Raw genomic sequence first — 22,359 nt, forward strand, 5'->3', positions numbered from 1 at the left:
TATAATGCATAAAACTGTTATACAACGGTTTGGGACAATTAAAAGCCACTGAAAAACTGCTGCCATTACTTAAATGGGGTCCTTTGCCCACTAGATTGTAGTCAATGCCCCGGGAACTAGGGGCATTTTAGGGAGCATATTACGAGTTGCCTCACTGCAACCCGATCCATTGGTGAGCCTGACATCGAAACGGTGATGGAGAGGTACCTGAGGGTGCCCTTACTGGGCCCCCTGTCGCCTCTGTGTAGGGGGGTACATGCAAGAGTGCACATGTTGTGCACCCTGCATGTCTGCACCCCCAGTTCCTGCACAGGAAGAAATGCACAACATGGTGCATTTCTTTCTTTGCAGGAACGTGTTTCAGCCCTCCCACAGCGCTGCCTTTCTATGTCTCTCCTATGAGCCTTAGAAAGGCACCGCCATGGGACCGCCCACCAGGATTACAGCTCGTAATCCAGCAGGAGGATTGACTACGAGTTTGGCAGTCTTGAAGAGGGGCGCTGGCGTGGCGGCCCGCTCCAAGACCGTCAAACTCGCAATCAGACCCTGAAATCGAAAGCATTACAAGTTGTTTATCAAATCAAGTCTCATAAAAAAATAGGAAAACAAGCTTGTAAGACTGGGCACGAGGACAGATGTCCATGTCTATGTAAGGTACACTTTCAGCATTTCTGTATACCACAGAACCCCGCTGTGGACCTTGAGTGCCATGCACTAAATTTTGTCCCAGTGCACACATATGGCTGTCATACACAGGAGACAAAAATACCAATGGGCCATAATGAGCTGTAGTTGTGTGACTCACAGCATGCATGCATGCATGCGAAACCATGCAAGGGACAATCGTGGCCCAACTGAACCTAAAGTAGGTTCTACAGCCGTACCACCCTCAAAGCACCTGATCTCATCTGATCTCAGAAGTTAAGCAGGGTCAGGCCTGCTTTGTACCTGGTTGGAAGCCCTTCTGGGAATACCAGGTGAAGTAGTCTTAAGGTCCATATCAGACTTGGCTGAATTGCAAAGTTTGTATCTCCTTTTTTGTTGAATAACCTCATTAAGAGACTTCTGAAGATGCAGTTACAATGTTACACCAGCCCTCAAACATTCTGCTCTGGAAGAGACAAAACACCTCTACACAAATAACTAAGCACTTGACTTTGGAAGATCTAAATATTAGTTGCACAAATCACCAACCTAGAAGATCCAAAATTGTACTACATGAATCACTAAACATTCCTATCTGAAAGATCCATAAGGCTATTACACAAACCACAAAACACTGAATTCTCAATGATCCAACATGCTACTAAACTTTTACTTCTGAAGGCTCTAAATACACTGCTAAATGAATCACTAAACAATCAGCTATTTAAGAACAAAAATGCGGCTAAAAGATTGTCCATATATGACACTTCTCAGGAGGCTAGGTTTTATTGATTCACATAGCAGTATTTTGGTTCTTCCAGAATTGAGTATTTAGTGATTCATACAGAAGTAGTGTATTTTAAGATTTTTTTTTTCAAGAGAGCTTATATCGCGCAATAGCTAACCGCTAATGGGGTTTCCCTGTGCATAGAGACCAGTAGGGTAGAGTCAGAGCTCGCTAATTCAGAACAAGAACGCCTTCAAAAGTTTCCAAAAAAAGACAGTGAGGTAAAACATCTCAAAGTCTACAGAGGTTGTTCCAAATCTTGGAGCCATGGTGAGCAAAGGACCGTCCTCGCATGTAAGTCCGTTTGACTCTCAGAACTGCGCATAAGGAAAGATCACTGGACTGTAATGTGTCAGAAGATAAGATCTTGTAAGTCCATGGAGATAGTACGGGACAACTCCTGAACTAGCTCAGTGCACAAAGCACAGGGCTTTACACTTGATTGACTTCTCCACCTTGAGCCAGTGCAACTCCCTCAGGAGAGAAGAAGCAGAAGAACGTTTTGGGAGTCTGTAGAATAGCCTGGCCACCAAGTTCTGGACTACATGCCGCCCTCTTTATCTTTTCCCAGATAGAAGGCATTGCCATAGTCCAGTCTAGATAGAATCAGGGCCTGAATGACTGTCCTTTGGGCTGAGAAAGGCAGAATCCAAAGGATTCACTGCAGCCATTTTAGGACACCAACACAGGTGGCAGCCACCTTGGCAACCTGAGGCTTTAAGGACAATTTTTCATCCAGCAGGAACCCAAGGTTGTTCATCTTTTGGGCCGGCACAGGAAGTGAGGCATTATTTTTGAGACCAGTGATGTTGTCTCTATAGGACTGGGTTCTTTCCCAATACCAATTTCTGAGTCTTTTCCCCTTTCAGTTTCAGGGAATTCAAGCTCATTTAAGAGGCAGCACTAACCAGGGAGGAATTCAGGGCCTCAGAGGTATGATCCTGTGTGGAAGACAGAGATAAGATCATTTGTGTGTCATCCGCATAGGAGAATATGGTCAGGCCTAAGCTTTCAACCAGGTTAGCCAAAGGTTGGACATAGATGTTAAATAAGGTCAGACTTAAGACTGATTCTTGAGGAATCCCTGGTGTAAGGGTGTGTTGTGTGAAGGAGGCATTTGCTAAAGAGACCTGAAAGGTACAGCCACTCAGGAAAGCTGTAACCCAGGATAAGGCTGTACCTTATAAACCTATGGTAACATGTCTCTCCAACGGCATAGCATGTGAGACAGTACCGAAAGCAGCGCTGAGATCTAGCAAAATCAGCGCAGCCGTCTCGCCATTATCTAGGAGCTGTCTAAGGTGTTCTCTGACTCCCATAAGGCAGATTCCATACTTCGACCTGCTCTAAACCCCAAATGCGAGGGGTGTAGCTGGTTATGGGTCTTCACAAAAACAGAAAGTTATCTGTTGACATGCTTTTCTAGGATTTTAGCCATGATGGGAAGAATGGAGATTGGTCTATAATTGGACCAATTCAGAGTATCCAGGTTAGATTTCTTCAGGAGGGGCAACACCATGGCATGTTTCCAAGGCTGAGGAATGCACCCTGTCTGTAAGAGGGAATTCAGAAGGTCAAACAGTAGCTGCAAAATATCAGGATCCAGAATGTGAAGTTTAGCTGGAGGAAGAGGGGCTATAGGGGAGCTCAATTTTATAGACTGTATCAGTGATCTGAGTAACGGCAGGTCTAGTATGTCCTATGGGTTACATTTCTGCATGGAGGAAATATGAGGAGCAGAGGTGGGAGCTATAACTAAAAAGATGGGGTCCTCCGTAGTCAAGGGCATCATATTAAGGCACAACTGAGGCTGAGCCACTCCTGATTTTAATCAGAGCTGAATATCCTCCACATTTTTAACAAAGACAAGGGCCACTTCATCGCTTGAGTCTGGGAAAGTCTGGGGGAGGGAGCAGCCTTAAAGGGGTCAGAGATTACTTGCACTATCCTAAACAGTGTTTTAGCAGTTTTGTGTAGAGGTAATTTGGTCCAAATAAAAGGTGGCACGAGCAGTTCTGCAAAGCCCACGGTAGTTTTTCAATGTACTTTTATAGTTCAAGTTTGCTTCTTCGTCATACTTGAGCCTCCAGGCTCTCTCTAAACCTTTTTATCTGGTTTTATCAGCATGAAGCACCTCAGTGAACTAAGGAGCCGGAGGGTAAGTCTTGGGACGATGGGTGAGTTTAAAAGACAGGAGTGTCCAATGAGTTCTGCAGCCAGGCGTCAATTCTAGGCTGATCACAAATGGCCACATGGGTTAAATTAGGCATTGTGTTCCTCAGTTGGAGATTGAGAGCTGAGGTATTCAGCCATGACCAGGCTCTAGTCCTGACCAAAGGTCTATCCCTGTCTCTACGAGGGACCACCCAGTCGAGACAGTGAATGGCACCACTTGAAAAGATTGGGTCCAGAAGGTGGCCTGCTGTATGATTTGGGTGGAGTTAATAAGTTCCATATTCAGGGCTCTAAGATCCTCAATCAAAGTCTGTCCAACACTACAGAGAATATCCTCTAGGTGAATATTCAGTCACCTAAAAGAAGAGAGTTAGGAGATTTAAGAATAAGGGGGGGCAGTATGTCAGGCAGCATCGTGCTCCAATCCCCTGTGTACCCTGGGGGCCGATATATATTAGGGCACTGGAGATAGTAAATTTGGAAGTTAATTACAGTGAGAAGGAGACTTCTTTGCGGGCTGGGGCAAACAGTTCTTGAATTTTGCATTGATATATGTTTTTAAACATAATGTCAATCCCCCCATCTAATTGTTTGGGTCTACCTCTCCTCATGATGGAGTAGCCTTGAAGAAGAGCCATTATCACATCCTGCATAGAGGCCTCATGGAGCCAAGCTTCTTTAAGAAACATGGCATTTGGCTTGTGGTCCACCACAACATCATAGAGATGGTGCTGATGTCTGGGTAGGTAGAGCACATTGAGGCTGTAAATCAAAACTTGCTGTTAGCCGGGATGCATCACTGGTTTCACATTGCTCCCTAGCATGTCTCCCGAGGGAGCACACCCGGTGGAGCAGAGCACCTGAATAGTTTCGGGATATAATGAGAAGTTACAAAAGGTGCATATTAATGCACTCTTGGGTGAAGGGTCAAATGAGACTCAAGAGGCCTCTGGGCTGAAGTGAAGCTTCTGGAAGCATATGGTGATTAGTGGAGCTGTACATTTGTCTCTTCAATAGATATATTTTTGTTTAACTGTATAGTAGTATTATGGTTTTCAGAAATCTGTTTTGTGATTTCTGCAGTTATGATTTTCTAAGTCAACTGTTTGATCATTTACATTGGAGGATTTATAATTATATGAGATTCTGTTGATCGAAAGGTATATTCATTTGTCTCCTGAATACTCAAAAACACTTCTAAATGAACCACTAAACATTCAAGAGTAAAGATCCAAAATACTGCCACTTGAATTATTGAACAATATACTCCTGACAGTCCAAAGCATTATTACTCAAATCAACAAACACTAAATTCCTGACAGTCCAAAAGACTGCTTCATAAAATCACTGAACACTAAACTCCTGATGACCCAATTCGTTTCAACAAAAATCACTAAAAACAAGACCTTTTAATATCCAAAAGATGATTACGCAAATTTTCAAATGTTAGACTCTTGATGATCCAAAACACTGCCATGTGACTCAGTGAACACTAGACTTCTAATAATCAAAAACACTAATAAATGATTAACTGAATACTAGATCAGTGAGGAGTCAAAATACTGCTACATGAATCACCTAACACCCCACTAACAATGATATAAAGCACTGCTAGATGATTCAGCAAACTGTAAACTTCTGAGGATCCAAAACACTGCTACATAACTGACCGAACACTAGACATCTGAAGATCCAAAGCAATGCTACACGAACCTTCGAGCACTCGACTCCTGATGATCTAAACAATGGTGCATTAATCACTGAGCACCAGAATCTTAGCTAACTAAAACACTACTAGAAAATTCAATGATTATGAGATTCCTGACAATCCAAAACACTGCTACATAAATCAATGAACACTACACTTCCAACAATCTAAAACAGTGCTAGTTGATTCATGAACACCAAACTCCTGATAAGCCAAAGCAGTGATATATGAAAGTTGAACACTGGACTGCTGCTAACATAAAACGCTTCTACAAGGATCACTACTTGATAATTCATGAACATAATACTCCTGACATTCCAAAACACTTTTACATGAATCACCAAACACTAGACGACTGATTAGCCAAAACACTGCTAGTTAGCCAAATGTTTCGGAAAACATGATACTTCTGACATAACAAACTCCTTTTACACAAAACATCCCCAAACACTGCTACATAAAGCGTGTGATACACAAAGATCCAAATACTGACACATACTAAGGGCCCGATGTAGGTCACCAAATACCGGTCGGTAACGGCCGAATTCGGCCGTTACCGACCGGTATTTGGTGATTGAGATGTAGGAGGCAATATTTTGCACAATCTGTAAATTTACCGAATCGGTAAATTTACCGATTCTGTAAAATACCGAATCGGTAATTTTACCGATTCGGTAAATTCCAGATGTAGGTAGCACTGTTTACAGTGCTACAGGCTCTCAGAATTCGGTATTTTATCACCCAATTCTATCAGTTAGACAGATCCTTCTCCTGGAAATCGATTTTCCATATAAGACCAGAACTTGACTGGTCTTGTTTGCTGATCTTATCATGTATCATCATTATCGTCGTTTATTATAAACCTCCAGATAAGACAGTCCATATCTACACTATATTGAATATCATAAATACTGTATAAAACGAACAGGATCCACACTAGTGATTTGTGGCCATCAACGTTATCCATCAACTAGATTTATGACATCCACTATTTCCTCAAGATAACAGAGATTTTCAATAAAGATGCACCAATTACGTCTGAGTTAACAACCAGATCAGAGTTCGCCCTTATTCTAGCAGTAGACGGTAACCTGAGGAAGGCTCAAGAGCCGAAACGCGCGTTGTGTGACATCTACCGCTTTGCCTTCAACAATGCATTCAGCTTTATGTCTATTGGTTTTGTCCTTTTTCTAATATGTTTTTAATTGACTATCTGTTATATTGAAATATAATCCTAAAAAAACAAAAACAAAAGAGAAATACACCAAAAAACTATATAAAATATGTAATTTCTCCCAAAAAAATTGATTGATATGAATAATACATACTAATAAAATCATAACAGAAATTTCCAATGTTTGGAGACTATCATTATACAGTTGGACTTTCTATTTTCAATTATATATCTAGACTGTATTAACTTAAGTACAATTGGTATGTGTCACTTAGCTATAGACTTTCCCTAACTCTGTTTGTTCCCTATGTATAGCAGGTGCTAAGATTACATATAGGGGTCCCCTTTTTTCTAATTATATGTACATGCACATCTGTGCATGTACACCTGTGCCATGTGACAGACAGACATGCCCTTAGGGCATGTCTGTGTGCCACATGGCACACATGCCTGTATTTGGGGTGCTAGAGGGTGTCAAAGTGACACCCCCTGCACCCTTGCTGCAATCGGTATTTACCGAATCGGTAAATACCGATTCGGTAATGCCCATTGATTCCTATGGGCTTCAATGCCCATAGGAATCAATGGGCATTACCGAATTGGCATTTACAGAATCGGTAAATACCGAATCTCAACGATTCGGTATTTACCGAATCTGAAATACCTACATCCCCCACCCCTCCATTTTACCACTTCTTAAATACCGAATCGGTATGATTCGGTATTTAAGAAGTGGTAAAATTAAATTACCTACATCGGGCCCTAAGAGTGTACTCAACTCTAAAGACCCAAATACTGACGCATGCTAAGAGTGTCAGAAAGAAAAGGGAATGACCCAACTATCCAAGGGACAGGGTACCAACAAATTGAATGTCAAAAATCACAATTCCCTTGGAATCCTACAATCTACAGTCACACTCATAGTTCACACTTCATACTACATCCATACTCAGTGCCACAAAGGTGCAAATCCCATAGTTATCAATGCAAACACCCCATAATTCTGAAAGACCCCAAAAGAGTTTTTACTAGAAAATATAGATTTATTCGCGATCTACTGAACTACTGAGTTATACTGTAGATTGTAAGATTCCAAGGGAATTGTTATTTTTGGCATGCTAAGAGTGTACTCAACTCTAGAGATAAAATACAATTCTAAAGATCCAATTACTGACGCATGCTAAGAGTGCACTCAACTCTAAAGATCCAAATACTACTCTAAAGAGCCAAATACTGATGCATGCTAAGAGTGCACTCAGCTCTACAGATCCAAATATTGATGCATGCTAACGGTGCACTCAACCCTAAAGATCCAGATACTGACGCATGCTTAGAGTGCACTCAACGCTAAAGATCCAGATACTTACGCATGCTGAGAGTGCACTCAATGCTAAAGATCCAGATACTGACGCATGGTGAGAGTGCACTCAAAGCTAAAGATCCAGATACTGATGCGTGCTGAGAGTGCACTCAACCTTAAAGATCCAGATACTGATGCATGCTGAGTGCACTCAAAGCTAAAAATCCAAATACTGACGCATGCTAAGAGTGCACTCAACTCTCGAGATCCAAATACTGACGCTTGCTAAGAGTGCAGTCAACTCTAAAGATCCAGATATTGACGCATACTAAGAGTGCACTCAACTCTAAAGATCAAAATACTGAAGCATACTAAGAGTGCACTCAACTCTAAAGATCCAGAAACTGACGCATACTATGAGTGCACTCAACTCTAAAGATCCAGATATTGACGCGCGGTGTCTGCCATGTTGTGCATGGAACTGCAGGGGGGTACCATAGGTACCCCCATGCGCACCCCCCACCCTCCCGGAGTCCCTGGGGGCCCGCAACGGGCCCCCCAAGCAGACTCCGCATGCCTGCATCTGTTAAGACACATTCTAATATGGCTGGCGGTGTCTATTAGACACTGCCATCATATAGAACCCTTTTCCGCCCGGTTGACATGTCGACCGGGCAGAAAAGCGGAAGACGGTCTTTCCGTCCGCCGCGGACCCTCCAGCCATAATAATATGGCAGGGGGTCTTTTGTACAGGGATGGCGGGCGGATTGCCCCCGCCGAGCTGGCGGTGACTACCGCCGGCCTGGCGGGGGCAATCCGCCCGCCATCCTAATGAGGCCCTATGAGTGCACTCAACTCTAAAGATCCAGATACTGACGCATACTAAGAGTGCACTCAACTCTAAAGATCCAGATACTAACGCATACAAAGAGTGCACTCAACTCTAAAGATCCAAATACTGATGCATGCTAAGAGTGTATGCAACTCTAAAGATCCAAATACTGATGCATGCTAAGAGTGCACTCAACTCTAAAGATCCAGATACTGACGCATACTAAGAGTGAACTCAACTCTAAAGATCCAACTACTGACGCACACTAAGAGTGCACTCAACTCCAAACATCTAAATACAACTCTAAAGATCCAAATACTGACGCATGCTAAGAGTGCACTCAACTCTAAAGGTCAACATACTCCTGATTGAATCTTTGTGCATTTGTTTCCTATAAATGCAAAACACTGCTACACACATCACAAATATAGGGGAGCTGACCATTTTCTCAACAAACCATATTCAAAACCTGTGGTGTTATGAATGAATGAAATGAAATGAGACTTTTATAGTGCATGGCTACCCTGAGGCCTCCCAGTGCTGTGGACGGATCAAGTGAGCCAGGAGCAGGTGTTAGAAAGGGATGTTAACAAGATACGTTTTCAGGAGTTTGCGAAATGCCATCAGGTTGGACTCCTTCCGCATATGGAGGGGGAGGGAGTTCCAGGAGTTTGCGGCATTAAAGGAGAAGGAGCGCCCACCCCATCTAGCTCGCTGTATTCAATGCGTAATGGTAGAGAAGGTGAGGCTGGAGCGGAGGTTCCTGGCAGGGTGATAAGGTGTAACGACGGATTGGGAGAAGCTGGGGCCATGTTTCCAAAAGGCCTTGTGTGCCAGGCGCATGGCTTTAAACAGTATCCTAGCCCTGATGGGGAGCTAATGAAGGTTCCTTAAAGCTGGTTTGTCAGAATGTCTGCGGGGAATCTGAAGCACAATTTTGGATGATCTGGAGCTTATAGGTGGTGGACAGAGGGGCTCCGAGATAAACAGCATTTCCATAATCCAGGCGAGAGAGGATGAGGGCTTGAACCAGGATTCTTCTCGCCTGAAATGGGAGAAGGGGGAGGATCTTATGGAGCATCCTCAGCAAGCCAAAACAGGAAGCTGAGAGCTTACTAGCCTGATAGATGAAGCTAAAGGAGTGGTCAAACCACATGCCGGGGCTCTTGATCTGGTCCTTAGAGTCTGGGGCCGGGCCGAGGCAGGGGGGCCATAGCACTGCAGGATTGAGAGGAGGGGGAATTGCCGAGAAGCATTAGCTCGGTTTTATCTCCGTTTAGTTTGGGACAGGAGAGTTCCATCCACTTGGCAACCTCCTCTAGGCAGGGGCCTAGGGTGCTAGATGACCGTTCGGGATGATTTAGTGCTACCACGAGTTGTGTGTCATCTGCATAGGTGATGATCTTTATGCCAAATGGATGGACAATCTCCGCCAGGGGTCTCATATAGATGTTAAAAAGTGTGGGGCTTAAGAAGGAGCCCTGGGGAACCCCACAACTGAGCGGCAGCCGATTGGAGACAACATCTCCTTCAAACACCTGGAAGAAGCGGTCACTAAGGAAGGATTGGAACCATGCTAGTGCTGTGCCGGATACTACTAAGCTCTTAAGATGGAGGATCAAGGATTTTGTGATTGACAGTGTCAAAAGCAGCACTGAGGTCAAGGAGGATGATTGCAGCGGTGCCTCCTTGGTCCAGAATACTTCTGGCCTCCTCAGTTACAGAGAGAAGGGCAGTCTCGGTCTCCAGCTGGGGACGGAAGCTGGTTTGGGAGTGGTGGGGGAGGACATTGGATTCCAAGTAGTCAACCAGAATGAAATGTATGTGCTTTTCTAGTACTTTGCTCAACCCGGGGAGGAGGGAGATGGGGCGATAGTTAACTAGATTAGCATGGTCAAGGTTGTTTTTCTTTTAAAAGGGCTTTGACCAGGGCACATTTCCAAGCAAGGGGACCATGCCAGAAAGTATAGATGAGTTTAGAAGATCAAGAATTACTGGACGGACAATGTTGGCGACTAGTTTAAGGGACTGAGGGGGAGCTGGATTGGATGGAGAGCCTGAGGTACCTTTCACCATGCGTAAGTCCAGTGAGGCTGAGTCCAGCAGGGGGAATCGGCTAAGCAAGGTTAGGGATTTGACAGGTGGAGCTGGGGTATGAGGGGCTTGGTGTACACAATGAGAAACTGGGAAAGACATAAAGATATTTTGGATTTTATGTTGAAAGAATTCTGCCAGGTTGCGTGAGTGCCCCTTCAGAGGATTGTTTTTGGGGCATGTTGGAGAGAGTTTTCGCAATTTGAAAAATTACTTTAGGGCAATTGGCGGCAGCGTTGATTTTCTCCTCATAGAAGGAGGCTTGGGCGGCATTTCTTGGTGCGCTCAGGGTGCGCGCACCGGTAAGCTCTCCCGAGAGCGCACCGAGAGCGCTATTTCTGCGTTCGTAAAAAAAAAATATGTATGAAAAGTAAATAATAATGCAAGACATTTAGTACCATACTTATAAAAGCAGTATTTTTGATTTACGAAATGAAAATGATTTTGCATTTCCGTAAAGCTATCAAAACGTCACTCAGGCGCGCCGCGTAAGCGCCCCCGGAAGCGCCTACGTTCGTGCCGCGTAAGCGCCCCCGGAAGCGCTCCGGTGCGCGCAGCGTAAGCGCGTCAAGTCATGTGACCCTAAAATAACACTTTTCATTGGTTGCTAACATTTTTTTTCCCAAAGAATGAAATCCCCACCCATTTCCTTCACTTCTTCTTTCACTTTTGTGACTGCAAGACCTGTCTTTTTGCTCTCGAATCTTTCTTGGATTACCATGGCTGCCAGAGCATCCAGCAGCGAAGATGACACAGAGGGATTTATACATGAAGAGGTTCCTCAGCCCAAGGTTAAAGAACACTTCATATGGAAGTTTTTTTCCATTCCAGATGATAAAAAAAAGTAAATGCTCCAAAGGTGGAGTGCAGGATTTGTCACACTGTCCTGTCAAGGGGTGACCCCACCAGAAAATATTCATTTGGAAACTCCACTATGATTCGCCACGTCGAGAGGAGGCACCCCCAGAACTATGCCCAGGAGAGTGTCAGGGCTCTGGCACGAGAGGCTCCCAGGGATGGTGCCTCTACTTCAACCGGAGGACCAACTACATCGGTGAGGGGGCGACCAGAAAAGCTGATCCCTAATATTCAGTCTGCTTTTAATGAAGCCGTAATTAAATGCAGAAAATGTGATCAGATACTTTGTTATGGGGAAGTGTAGATCATACGAATTGTTCAAGGTATGTCCATAGACTGTATATATTGATACTTCCTAGCTTTATGAATAGAATGTTGCTTCCTCCGCCTTGCTGTTCCTCCCCCCCCTGTTCCTTTTGTGAAAAACGTACTGTGTAAAGAATATTAGTATGGTAGTGTCAGAAGACTTTGCCTTATAAATTGTATTGAAGTCGATGTATGTTGTTTTATTCTGTTTCTGTATATAATTGTAAATAGTTCCTTTTTATATGTACTTTTGTAGCCCTGAAGAAGTCCCTGGATGGGACGAAACGCGTTGGCGGTTCCAAAAGTGATGCTGTCAAAAAGCTTTTAAAGATTGAATAATAAAGAATAACTGAAAACTGAAAACATCGACTTTCTTGTGGAACTAAAAATTTTTTTTGAGACCTATCTATTTGTAACAAATTGTGTTCAAAGTGTGCTGGGCTAATATGTACTGTTGAAGTGAGTCATGTCCACTGCACTCTGGAACAAATGTCAGACCTCCTCTGTCTCCTGGAACAGGCCTAAACCTCATCTACATAATATGATGTGTAATGTTAGGAAACACAGGTAATATAATTGAAAAACGTGCAATTTTTTTTGCTCATTCCACAATCATATCACCTGTGTTTCCTTTGCTTAGGTATCTCATTGTGGAAATGTAGTCTATCATATGAAAGACTACGTAGAATGTGAGCACTGTATGCAACAACTTTGACACTTACAGAAGCCTCTCCTTCTCCATGCCTCATACACAGTTCTAAATGTACATCATAAATGCAAACAGTACAGAATTAATTATACATGTTAAATGGTTTATTTTTGCTGTTCTCAGAATGTATCAAATTTCACTAAAAACAGTGACTTGAAGGTATTCATCATATAACAGCGGGAAAAAAAACACAATCAAAATGATTGTGTTTAAAAAACCCATTCAACATAACAAATCAGAATTCAGAACTCCTTAAAATTAACTTACTTTCCATGACGTCGAAGGATGTCCTATGAACAGCTTACACTCTGTTGTGCTGTTATTACTTTCAGCCCGCCACTTTCTGAAAGAAAACCTCCATCGTTTTGAAAAAAATGTTACATACAATAAATGACTTCTCGCTCTCTACCACACGTTTCCACAAGGCCAAATCATGTAAGAGCCATTTATAACTCTTGGAATTCTTGTAAGCCAATCCCGTCATTTTGTATTTCCGCAACTTTCAGAATTAAAATGTTGAAGATCATTTTCACAATCCTGGACTAGTAATATCTTACCCTTCTTGCTCACTCATGTTCTACATTTCCTATGACACTGATACTGCTTACTATGAAGCAGACTTACACTACCTCTATGACTACTACAATTATTTAATTCTGTACGTCACTTTTAATCACAAAGCAATATAAAACAGTAGACAGCATTGCAGACTTACATTCCCTCTACTCCATGTTTTGATTGGCTGCTTCAATTAGCTTATAAAAAGAAACAGTTTTTCTGAACTCATTCAAAGTGCAGTTATTTTTCCATGACGTCAAGTGTTATGGTAAGAAGTTATGTCTCTGTACTACACTTATCCTCAAGGCCAAATCGTGTAGGAGCCATTAGAACCTCTTGAAATTCCTCAGAGCACATCCCGAGATTCTTTCCCTAAAATTTTGGTTTTAAAATCACCAGGTAAGAATTTTTAAGGTCATACGGCAATTTTTTTTTTAAAGTTAAAACAGAATCGTTGCAGAATGACCAGCCATTTCTAGACTTTAAATAAGCTGTGTAATGTCCTGATGTTATTGAAGGACCGTCATGATATATAATTGCTGCAGTTACAAAAGTCCTTCCTGATACTGACAACTGTGAAGCCACAAAATTTTTAATTAAAGTTGTCAATTTTGTTCCATCAGGCCTACATCGTTGGAACATTAAAATGACATACTGGCCACATGTTCGTATAAATAATGTGGACAGCATTGCAGACTTACATTGGCTACACTCCATGTTGTGATCAGCTGCTTTTACTAGCTTATTAAAGGACACTGATTTACTGTCTGGCAAAGTTAAATATATAAATCTTTCTGAGTCTACACTAGTAGTACTTGATACCCTACAGTTCTCGCAGTCATGCTGGCATTGATAAGAAAGCCCAAACAGGTGATCTACATCTACACCTTCAGCATGCAATACATCAAGCATATACATTAAAAACTCCTGACAATCTTGCTGAATATTTTGAGAGAATTGTGTTTGACCTGAACATCTGTCTAACAGATTTCGAATTTCAGACACACTTTCTATTTTTGTTCTATCAGTGCTACATTTCTCTAACACAGAATTCAACAAACTGCAAAATCTTTGATCCGAATTGACCACAATCTCTTCTTTTACATTTTCTAGAGAAAACAAAACATTAACCACTACATTAGCATAGCAGTTGACACCAGAACTGTTTTCAAATTGAAAACCAACAACATCTTCAACAGAATCCTTTTTCTTTCTGCTTATAACTTCAGGTTCATCGACTTTTCGTCTTTTTGCTACAACCTCTCTACTATTGGTCACATTTCTTCGTTTCCGGCCTACCACACGTTTCTCAAACAAAGGATATTGAGGCAAATGTGGCGCATACTCTCTTCTTAACCTATTGTATTCCTTAACACAATCTAGATCCGCACAAATGTTTGTGACATCACACTCAATCAAGTACAATCCCGATAAAGTTCTAACTCGTGACAATGCCACATATGCCATACCCTCCTTGAACACAGAACTGCCAATATTCACCAATGCACTGTCTACACTTAAACCTTGCGATTTATGGATTGTCACCGCATATGCCAAGCAAACAGGAAACTGCTTACGGCGAACATATAAGTCTTTTACAAGCAAAAATCTAGCAGAACAACGACCAATTAGCTGTACTTCCTCAATGCCATCAAATTTAATTTTTAAAAATTCAATTCCATCTCTATTTCTGTATTTCACAAAATCAACAACATTACCCATTGATCCATTTACCAGACCTCTTTCAACATGTAAATTCCTTCTTAAAATTATACGGCAGTTTAAGCACACATTCAGAGTCTTTTCAAAACCTGCAGTTTTAGATATAGTCTTCTCTAATGAATCCAATTTTGATTTCAAATTCTCAGACAAAATAATTGTTGATCCCATATGCTCTACTCTGTCAATAGCTTCCAGTTTCACAATCTCTTGGTTTTCTAAATGCAACATTTTGTTGTTGAAGATGGCACATTCTGCAAGAGTTGGCATCAAACATATTCCAGATTTCTTCTCAGTAATTTTCTGAAAAATATTCTCAGGCACAACATCTTGTTCTGGATATAAATTTGACAGTAATCGTGCATGTAAAGCTTCTTTCCCATGCTCGGTCACTTTTCCAATTCTAACATCTTGTAGAATATTCTTGTAAACTTCATCCTTCGCCTGACGCATATTTTCATGCAGTTCAGCATAATTGAAGTTTAACCATATATTGACGTTGCCAATGCTCCCTAGGCACTTCCTGGTATCTTCATGCGTGAGCATTTTGAACACAGGTTGTCCTTTCACTGGTGTCAGCTGCAGAAGATCTCCGAAAACAATGATGTGTTTGCCACCAAATAACACATCATACTCTGTTTTGAGAACTTCTTGCATTCTCAAATGCACAAAGGCAAGCATGACATTGGAAACCATGCTTACTTCGTCAATGATAAGAAGTTTCATTTTCCTCAAGACTCTTGAAACTTCACAACAAGCATCTCCAGATAGCTTGTGATATTGTAATTTGTTGTCATGCTCCACTGGCAGCATCAGTAAAAGATGTAAAGTAATCCCTTTAATGTTGTTATGCTGCCAGTCCAGTTGGAGCGGTGACAACACAAGACAGCGATGACTCAGTCCTTTCCTGCAAATAACATGAAATTGCTTTAATGAGGAAACTTTTTCCAGTTCCCGCTTCTCCACTCACGTACAGTCGGACAGGCTTCAACGACGTACATGAGCACTCTTTCTTCTCATGACTTAATCCATGATCAATTTGCTTGGTAACTTCGTCATATATTTTCCTCTGCTCAACGTTGAGTTGTCTTTCCAAGTCTTCTAAGTTAACCGCATCCTCCTGAGCATGTGCCATGGCTCTTTCCACTTCATTCATGACAGTGGCAGCTTCGTTTTCGATAACAGGTCCTCCTAGTGGATCCTGACTCAATGAAACAGAACTCTGACTGTCCTGAGAACTGTCTCTGGCAATCTCGGCTGCAATCGTTGCTTACTGCTCGATTTCCGCATTCAACATTTCTACATATTTGGGAAAAGCAGGACATTCTATGGTCTCCTTGGCGGCAGTGAAAGAGTCTTCGTAACAGAGGAAATCTCCAAGCAGTTCCTCTTCTGCACGCCAAGGCTTGAAAAGTTGCAAAAGTGCTACTCCTTTTTTTCAGGAGATTCACCACTCAATTTTCGATGGTTTACCAAGTGGCATTTTCTTTGCTTGACCAGACATCCCTCACTTCCAATTACAGCATACACTCCTTTCTCAGTATCTTCTTTGATGTTCCTCTTGAATATGTAATTTTGTAGAACCTCATACAGACAAACATTCTCGAGGTGACTGCTTCGATTTGGATAATATGTATCCAACATGTTGGTCTTCAAAATGTCGGTACTGTTTGGCTCCTTTTCCGCCAAATACTCAATTTCCCGCACAGGTTTCAGAACTCGATTACACGTTGCAGCAAGACCAAGACTCGCCCAAACGATACTCCTAGATTTGGCATAGAGACTTGCTGAAGACAACCGGTCAGAACATTCGTAAGCTCCGATTTCTCGATGCGACAACATCTTCAGACTGAAACTGTACAACTTCTTACTGAGGCTCTTTTCATGGGAAATGTCCTCCCACATATCCTTCAATTCTGTCTTTTCTTTTTTGGTGATGTAAGATGTCACATACCGAGCCACAGCCATACAGTTATCAGCCACAAACTGTATATCCATGTTAGCATTCCACATGGACAAAATCACTGGGTTGTAGTCGTTGATGTACTTGGACTCTTCGTTCCTCTTCAAATTGTATGTGTTTTTAGGTGATTTCTTCATCACATTATGTCGCAGCGAAGACATCAAACTGTTTACTCTTCCTTTAGAAATCACCGGACGTGAAAAGCCGAAACGACATTTGGTGTAGAACTTGTCCTTGTTTCGGAATTTACGACGACAGTACTTTCCACAACGATGGCTTTGGAAACGTAGAACTTTTTCTCTTAGGCTTTTCTTCTCCTTTGCGTTTGGAACAGCACACGTAGAATACTGTTGTATGAAACTCATCACTGAGTCTTCTGGATCTGTTCCAAATGTAGGTGCATCCTTGATCCACAGCAGCATATGTATATGAGGAGCACCTCTTGCTTGGTACTCCTTTCTCCAGAAGAAATCCAACACCTCTCCAAGAGGTGGATTCTTCTTATTCATGATGAAAGACATCATAGCTTCAAATCTATGATTGAAGTACCTGCATACATTGACTGGATCCAAAGAGCACAGTTCTCCGGGTGTCTTGAATTCGATGTTTTCAATGTTTCCATTTGCCTCTCGTAGAAATTCAAGTAAGTCTTCCCAGCCATACTCGGCACAGCTCAGAGTGAGGAACCATGTGGGACTTCCTAAGTTCCTCAGCATACATTTTAAATCAACATGGCGACGGTACCAGTACTCATTAGTACCACGCTGACACGCCATGAGATTAATCAGGTGACAATCCAAAATACTGTCTTGGACATTGACTTTATCCATAAAGTCACTTGCCGAGATGTTTTGCATGTGTATACCACTTTTCAAGATGTGGTTCACTGCATATGACAGTCCAGACAGATCGCTTTCAAACAGGAGATGAAACAAATAGGGAATACATTGTCAAAACCTAGCATCTCCTGCATACAATCGCAAAGTCCGGTATTCAGAAGCAGGAATTTGATGAGGTCGCTCATCATATCTTCCTCCCTGACCTGTTGGAAAAAGCTGTGGGAAACACAGAGCTTCCAAACTTTCCTCCCAAACACTAATGGGACTCCCTTTGGCTTGTTTCATTTGAAACAACTCAATAGCATTCCCCATGACTTCCTTGGAATGCAAAGGATGAACACTATAATGTTCATATATTTCTTCACTAGTAGAGGGTTCTACTTTCTCAATTTGACCAGCACACAAATCGCTATCCTCTTCCTCACTTACTTCCTCTTCTGCAACATATACATTCTTATAGTACTTATTATTTTTTTTCAAATACAATGTTGCCTTTTTGACTTTCCTAACATCCACTAAATCTTGCCATATTTTCTTATTCTTTGTCGGAACCCCATTAACTAAGATAACCAGAGGTTCCTCTTCCACTTTTTCTACTCCAATTGTGTTAATGTTTTTCTTCAAATCTAGAGGCAAATAAACAACTCTTCCCTTTAATCCTCTCTGTAAATCTGATGGAGGCAATTTCCCTGTCTTTGGCTCCATTCTTACAATAGCCTGAAAGGGATGGATACTTTGAATCAAAATAGATTCATAAGTATTTAAATCCTTCAATTCAGAAGGAATCTCAACCAATTCCAGATTATTATGAACTGCTCTAGCAGGCATCTGGTTTTGATTTAATTTGTTACAACAATAAGTACACACACGTTGATCCGATCCCAAATCAAAACAATTTTCTACCATCAAGTATGTTGTGAAATCCTTCCATTCACTATTATTTCCCCTTTCACTTTTTGCATATAAATCCACTAACTTAGTCTGATTCTTATAATAAGTGCGTCGACAACACACGCAAGTGAAATTAGGCCTCTCACTTGATTTCACCTGAAACATCGCAATTTCCCTCTGAAAATTATCTGTACTGGAAACCTGTACACTATCTTCCACATTACCCTCTTCTTCTTGGTCAATTTCAACATTCTCCTCTTTACTTCCAAAGTAACAAAACTCAATTTCTGCACAAATATTCTTCACATCTACTTCTGAACCATGCAAAAGAGCAGCGCATAATTGTTTAAGCATAATTGCTGGACTCTTAGCATAATACAACATTCTAACTAATTTCCTCACTTTATTATGATGCACTGCTAGCATCCTGAAATGATGAAAAACACTCTGGCATACTCTCCTGGAAAGACAAGCCAGTGAATGACCATGCAAACCTGTCACTTCTCTCACTCTGCAAGGATCTAATTCTTGCAACAACTTCATTTTCTGCTTCAAACTTTTCTTATTAAATGTCCGTACAAAATCACAAAGCAAATTGATGGAATCCTGTCGCACACTGCAAATACTACTACACTTCCAGGTGTACACAGGACCCTTAGGACGTCTTCCTAAAACCTCATTACCTAACACCTCTTCTGTCTCTGTTGTCACAATTTTTTCTTTTTCAACTGGACAACCATCTTTCACCTCATAAGCTCGACCGCTGGTGTCAACTGCATGCACCAAATCATTATCCTGGAAATAACTCTCCTCATTGAAAAATGCCTCACAACTTGAACTATGCATCCATTCTCCGGAAAAAACTTCACAAAAATTACTACGATTAACTATTCTCTTCCATCTACTATTTCTTTTGAAATCATAAATTGCCTTGTTTAGCTTCCTAATTCTATTGATTATCAAAATAAATAACTTACGTTTAATCTCAAATGCCTGATCAATAACTTTCTCAACTTTTTTTTTCTCTTATAAAAAACCACTTTCTGTTGACCTTTCTTAATATTTTTTAACAAATTGCCAATTATCCTGTTGCGGAACATTCGTTTACGAATGTCCCTAAACTGTTGTTTCCTTCTACTATCATGCACAGAGTTATCTCTTGCTCTAGCAGTAACATTTTTCATTGGCCTTTCCTTTCCGTTTAAATTGCTTCTCTTTTTCTGGACTGAAACATTTTCTGTAGTAATACTTTTTTTACTACAAATATTACTTATGAATGATTTCGTGGTCTTACCCGGTGCTTTCTTGGTGACTTGACAACTTTTTTTTGTAGAGGACTGCTGCAGTATTTGATACACCTGCTGTCTTTGACGTTTTGTAGCCTTTCTAATTCGAGCCTTAGGTGGCATTTTCAAATTTTGAAATGGTCTGCAGTTGAATCTGTGGTAAAATATAATAAAAAATGTTATTAACCACTATTACCAAACAGTAAATCAATAACAGTCGTCAAAAACTTAACACACTACTTGACATTTTTACATAGAATATTTTTTAGTGCGTTGGCAAATTTAGAATACACAAATAGCAGAAAAGAAATGGAATTCTTCTTCATTTACCTGTCCTGTTTTATATGTGAATCTGATCTAATTTTATGAGCATATTTTAACATTTTATTGAAGACACTACACATAACCTGTTTTTGAAGGTGTGTTTAATTTAAAATTAAACAGTTTACATTTTTACTTTTCATTTATTGTAAATTTTAAAAATAAATGTTTATAGTTCCATAGGCTCAAGCAGGTCAGCTTCCCACCCTATTTCATACAATTCTGACAAATCTGCATCCTCATCATGTTCTTCTTCATCCTCAGGATTTAAATCATCCAAGGGATCTACTTTCACTGATGTTTCAATTATGAGTTCAATGATGAGGTCGAGATCAACTGATTGCGGATTGTCGCTCATGTTGATGTTGTCGTTATCTTTAAAGAAAGATAACAACAATGAGATGTTGCAGAGTAAAAGACAAATCTCAGAGATTATAATAGTACAATTGTTTAACAAGAGTAACATTTTGCAGCTATTATTTATCCATGTCCAGCGATGCTGAGGAGGTGAGGCCTATGTCCAAGTTTTCAGTGAACAGGACTCATCTCTTCTTAACCTTGGATAAGCCTCACCGACTCTGTGTCCCCTGCTCATACTTAAATGTACAGGGGCAGATTTATGCTAAGTGGCGCATCCCCACGGATGCACCAGTTAATGTGCACCGCTGCTCTGCCAGCCATAGTGTGCCGAATTTACAATGTGGAGCACCATTGAGCAAAAACAGCACAGATGCGTCACACATCTGTGCCGCAAAAGCAGCACATTGCAGGAATCACGTCATAAACGCGACATGTCTACTGCAATGCACAGGAGGAACCCTCACATTGCATGGTGTATCACTTCTTATGCCTGTTTCAAACAGGCGTAAGGATTTGATTCAGCAATGCTATAAAGCTGACTCAGTGAAATCTTCTAAATTTCACTATGTTAGTTTTACAGGGCTTTCTTGCAAATTAATGCATACCTTGCAACAAAACACCTATATGAAAACTGACGCAGGTTTCATGTGGCACAGGACTTTACAGCATGACACATCTGCCTAGATGCATCAATTTTTAAATATGTTGCCACATAGCAAATCTTTTGCACCACCGCTGCGTCACAAAAGTGACGCACAGCGGCGCAAAAGAGGCACACGCCTATCATAAATCTGTCCCTAACATGTTAAATGATTGATTCAGGATAACGATAAGGTGTGGCCTATCCAGAGGTTTGTTTAAGGTGAGGCCTACTCAGGGTTGCAGATTAAATTTACGCTTGTTGAAGACTATAGAGGAGATAATACATGTGAAGACCTACCAATGAAGTAAGTCATGTCCACTTCACTCTTGAACAAAGGCCAGACCTCTTCTGTGTCCGTGGACAGACCTAAACCTCATCTGCACAATGTCATTCGTAAACTTAGCAAACACAGGTAATGTAATTGAAAAATGTGGAGTTTCTTTTCCTCATTTCACAATCACATCACCTGTGTTTCCTTTGCTTAGGTATCTCATAGTGCAGATGGACTCTAGCATATGAAAGAGTACACAGAAGTTGAGCAGTGTATACAACAATTTTGACATTTACAGAAGATTCAGCTTCTTATCTTGTTGGAGATGAAATGAGGCCTGTCTTGCAACATGGTGCATCTTTTCCATCACTGCTGCATCGGTTTCATGTGGCACGGGACTTTACAGCATGACACATCTTCCTAGATGCATCAATTTTTAAATATGTCGCCACATAGCAAATCTTTTGCACCGCCACTGCGTCTCAAAAGTGACGCACAGTGGCGCAAAACAGGCATACACCTATCATAAAGCTGTCCCTAACATTTTAAATGATTAATTCAGGATGACGATAAGGTGTGGCCTATCCAGAGGTTTGTTTAAGGTGAGGCCTACTCAGGATTGCAGATCAAATTTATGCTTGTTGAAGAATACAAAGGAGATAATACATGTGAAAGCCTACCAATGAAGTAAGTCATGTCCACTTCACTCTTGAACAAAGGCCAGACCTCTTTTGTCTCTGTGGACAGACCTAAACTTCATCTGCACAATGTCATTCGTAAACTTAGGAAACACAGGTGATGTAATTGAAAAATGTGGAGTTTCTTTTCCTCATTTCACAATCACATCACCTGTGTTTCCTTTGCTTAGGTATCTCATAGTGCAGATGGAGTGTAGCATATCAAAGAGTACACAGAAGTTG

At 41.2% G+C, this 22,359-nt stretch overlaps 1 protein-coding gene and 1 pseudogene across 2 annotated transcripts in view; one reads left to right on the top strand and one right to left on the bottom strand.

The window, feature by feature from the left end:
- Window positions 1-22,359, bottom strand: part of LOC144830993 (solute carrier family 26 member 10-like) — a 482,105-nt gene that overhangs the window by 330,926 nt on the left and 128,820 nt on the right. The gene's annotated exons all lie outside the window — the stretch shown is intronic.
- LOC144777168 (5S ribosomal RNA) lies at window positions 871-989 on the top strand (annotated as a pseudogene).

This window comes from Lissotriton helveticus, chromosome 1_1 (genome assembly GCF_964261635.1).
Source record: "Lissotriton helveticus chromosome 1_1, aLisHel1.1, whole genome shotgun sequence".
Taxonomy (NCBI): Eukaryota; Metazoa; Chordata; class Amphibia; order Caudata; family Salamandridae; genus Lissotriton; species Lissotriton helveticus.